Genomic DNA, 4,749 nt, shown 5'->3' on the forward strand with positions numbered 1-4,749 from the left:
TGGATCCTCGGCTCCAACGTCTAGTTGCGGCATCCGAGAAGAAAAGGAAAGAGGGGAAAGAGGGAGCAAAGCAACCGTGAGTACTCATCCCAAGTACTCGCAAGCAAGGATCTAAACTACATATGCATGGGTATATGTCTAAAGAGACAATATCGGTGGACTGAACTGCAGAATGCCAGAATAAGAGGGGGATAGCTAGTCCTATCGAAGACTACGCTTCTGGCAGCCTCCGTCTTGCAGCATGTAGAAGTGAGTAGATTGAAGTCCTCCAAGTAGCATCGCATAGCATAATCCTACCCGGCAATCCTTCCCTCGTCGCCCTGTGGGAAAGCGATTGCCGGTTGTCTCTAGAACTTGTCTGGGTGTGTTTTATTAAGTATCCAGTTCTAGTTGTCATAAGGTCAAGGTACAACTCTGGGTCGTCCTTTTACCGAGGGACGTGGCTATTCGAATAGATAAACTTCCCTGCAAGGGTGCAGCACATTTCCCAACATGGTCGATCCCTTTGGCCGGACACACTTTCCTGGGTCATGCCCGGCCTCGGAAGATCAACACATCGCAGCCCTACCTAGGCACAACAGAGAGGTCAGCACGTCGGTCTAAATCCTATGCACGCAGGGGTCTGGGCCCATCGCCCATTGCACACCTGCATGTTGCGTACGAGGCCGGTGAGCAGACCTAGCAACCTCCATTACAAAGGAAGTTGCCTTACGCGGTCCAACCCGGCACGCGCTGCTCAGTCGCTGACGTCAAGAAGGCTTTGGCCGATACCACAACGTCGAGTGCCCATAACTGTTCCCGGGTAGTTGGTTAGTGTGTATAGTCCAGTGGCCAGACTCAGATCGAATACCAAGATCTCATTAAGCGTGTTATTATGAAGTAACCGTGAACGCCGACCAGGGCCAGGCCCACCTCTCGCCTAGGTGGTCTCAACCTGCCCTTTCGCTCTGCCACAGAGTAACAGTCAGGGGGTGTCGGGAAACCAGGCCCACCTCTACCGGGATGGAGCCACCTGTCCTTCCAGCCCCCACATCAGAATCACTTGCGGGAACTCTATGAGCCGACCCGACTTTATTCACCACCTGAATAGTATGTATGTATAGTATATACCCGTGATCACCTCCCGAGTGATCATGTCCCAATAGTATAGCAAGGCAGACGGACAAGAATGTAGGGTCACAGATGATAAACTAGCATCCTATACTAAGCATTTAGGATTGCGGGTAAGGTATCAACAACTGTAGCAACAATGACAGGCTATGCAATAGAATAGGATTAACCAAACAGTAACATGCTACACTACTCTAATGCAAGCAGCAGAGGGAAGAATAGGCGATATATGGTGATCAAGGGGGGGCTTGTTTGGTTGCTCTGGCAAGAAGGAGGGGTCGTTAACTCCGTAGTCGAACTGGGCAGCAGCAGCATCGGTCTCATAGTCTACCGGAGAGAAGAGGGGGAAGAAACAGTAAATACAATGCAAATATAAGCATGACGATGCATGACACGACAATGAGTGGTGTTAGGTGTGCCCTAACGCGGTAGTAGGTGACACTAGCGAAAGGGCGAAACGTCCGGGAAAGTATCCCCGGTGTTTTGCATTTTCGGACAGATGAATCGGAGGTGAAATGTTGCAGTTTCGCTATGCTAGGGACGTGTGGCGGACGAATGGGCTGCTTATTCGGGTTTGTCTCGTCGTTCTGAGCAACTTTCATGTACACAGTTTTTCCATCTGAGTTACGGATTATTTTCTATTAATTCTTAAAGTTTTTAAATCATTTTCTAAATTATTATTATTAAATTAATTCGAAATTACAATTATTGCATCAGCACGACAACTGCATGACGTCAGCAGTCAACAGAGGGGTTAACCGGTCAAACTGACATGTGGGACCCCGTGGTCATAGACTCAAGTTTAACTAAACAGGGTTAATTAGACTAACAAAGCTATTGGGCTAATTTATTTTAATTAGACTAGTTAAACAGGATTAATTAACTTAATTAACTCATTAATTAATTAATTATTAATTTATTTATTCTTACCTTTTTTTCTTCTATTCTTTTTTTTTAAATCGTTCTGGGGGGCAGGGCCCATATGTCATAGGCCCAGGGGCCATAGCGGGTCGGGCGCTAGCAGGCGCCGTGTGCGGGGCGAACCCGCCTGGGCACCCACCCAGCTCAACCGCGGCCGGGTGCGGCCCGAGCGGTGCAGCGCGCACGGGTCGGAGGGGGCGAGGCCCGGCGAGGGAGGAGCTATGGACGGCGGCAGTAGATGGCGAGCGGGCGTGTGCCGGCGACCGCCAGGTGCGGCGCAAGGAGCGACGGGGCCGGTCGGCGTGACGAGTGAGGGGGCTGCAGTAGGGGGTGAGCAGGGCGGGGCAGAGGACCGGCATAGGGCAAGAGCGCGCGAGGGACAACGGCGCGGGCGCACGCGGAGCTACGTGCGTGGTGACGAGCAAGCGGCGGCGCAGGGGCGAGTATCCGCGGCGCGGGTGCGAGGCGTGGAGGAGACAACGACGAGTGCAGCCACATCGGCGAGCAGCTCAGTGGGCAGGGGCGAGTGGGCGGCTCCCTCGCGTGTGGGGAGGCCATGCACAGTGGTGCGGGGAGGCGGTGGACGTGGCCTGGCGACAAGGAGCGCAGCAGGGCAAGGCCACGCGGCCGCGGGCGGTGAGGGGAGCGGGGCGGAGCGCTGGTGAGCACGCGCGAGGCGAGGCCCGGCGCTGCGAGTGCGGCGACATGGCCGAGAAGAGATGAGAGGAGGTCGTCGCTCACAGGGGCCATCAGGTTCGAGGAAGCCGGGCTCGGGGAGGAGGACGGGGACGGTGCATCGCAGGGGAGGCAGTCTAGCGAGGAGGGGCTCCGGCGACGTGGCCTCCAACGAGGTCCGGTGTCGGCGTCCGGGCCATCGAGCGGCGACGGGGTCGCAGCCCCGATCCAGATCAGATCGGGAGGGGAAGCGAGAGGGAGTGGGGGAAGTGGGGTGGTTCGATCTAGGGTTTCCTAGACAGGGGGGATATGGGGGAGTGGAGTGAGGGGGGCGGCCGGTTGGGCCAGGTGGGACGGTCGGGCGGCCTGGTGGCCAGCTAGGCCGTGGCCCAGGAGGGGGGTTCCTTTTTTATTTTTGTTAGTTTGTTTTTCTGTTTTTTTATACTTTCCTTTTTCTTTATTTTCTTTTATGTTTTCTCTTTATTTACCTAACATTCTAGTTTTGTAAAAATATATAGGTTGTACCTAATTTATTAAACTTAACTAAGTCACATTCCGAACATGTTTGTTTTAATGTTTGAAAACTTTGGTTGTTTGCCAAAAAATCAAATTCGAATTCGAATCATTTTGAAATAACGCGAGATGAGCGACAGTAACGGAGGTGACGTGGCGTCATTATTAGAGGTTATTGTAGCATGATTATCCGGGTGTCACAATTCTCCTCCACTACATGAAATCTCGTCCCGAGATTTAAGAGGTAGTGAAAGGGGGGAAAGTTTGGTAACGAATCTAGTGGGTCTTCTTGTTCTGGCTTGCTCTTCTCGAAGAGGACGATCCAATACATTGATGTCTTCATTTCTTTGCTTTAGGTCATCATGATGAAGTCAGCATCCTTTCTTCGGGAACTCCATCGTACTTGAAAAAGTATAAAGGGTGGGCATTCCGGGAGAACAGACCTCTGCGAGGTCGACTATCTAGTCGATAACATCGAGGAAGGTGGCGGAAGTAACTCTCGAATTGGAACTTAACAAAATATCAAGAGCAAAGTAAGGAGGTATCATGGGAAGTTTCGAGCGGGCAGGCAATCGTTCGATGCCTGAAATAGAGCGTGAAAGGGGTTCAAAGCAATGGAAATAAGTATTCTATTTGATACCAAAATTGATGATCTCTCGGAAGGTGAATCGTGAATTACATATGAGACCTCACGGGAGGAATAACTTTGGAACAAGGGGATGTACAGGAGAGTCAGGTTTTGATCCTATGGAACTTTGGGTTATGGGCCCACCATGTGGTTTAAAGGTAGGAGGAACGGTGACGTCCTGCACGGTCATGATAGCAAGGCATGTCAGAGGGTAGCCTGTCAGTTATGTCGGCAACACCGTCGGTACCAAGGGCGAGGGACGAAGAGAACCACTTTCTTGCTTGTTGAATGAGGCAGACCAATAGGCAAAGTTCTTGTCCATCTGTGGCTACCAAAATGTCATCAACAGTAGTAACAAGGTCTTACTGACAGAGTGGTACAACAAGGTGCTTACCTACGCAGGGAAAATGTCACTGCTCAGTTAAGTAAGATTACTGGAAAGGTTAAGCAATACAATGGAAAGGATAGTATGATTATCAGACTAAAGAGAACAATGGAAAGGAAAATGTGTTTAAACACATAATTCAGGGGTATATCCTTCCCAAGGACAAGCAGAGCATGATTACCATGCTAGGATATTATGTAGAAAACCCCCTAGGTGAGGGGAGTGTAATTTCATGACATTACCCATTCAACGGTGTTAGGATAAATGATAAAGAAAATTTAGCATTGTGCTTCAAATGTTCTTATTGAAAAATCGGAGTACCACCGACATGCTTCGAGATAGCGTTGACATGGTCATTGGGTAAAGATCAGACTTTGGATTCACAAAGGATCCATCAGGAACAACTTATAGAATAAGTCTTACAATTTCCTCATGGAAGAATGGGTAACCTTGATAAGCGCATACATATATTATAACAATAGGTCCTTTGGCCAGGGCTGCTAAGCAGAAACACCAC

The sequence above is a fragment of the Triticum aestivum genome, chromosome 7B, assembly GCF_018294505.1.
Source record: "Triticum aestivum cultivar Chinese Spring chromosome 7B, IWGSC CS RefSeq v2.1, whole genome shotgun sequence".
In the NCBI taxonomy this organism is placed as follows: Eukaryota; Viridiplantae; Streptophyta; class Magnoliopsida; order Poales; family Poaceae; genus Triticum; species Triticum aestivum.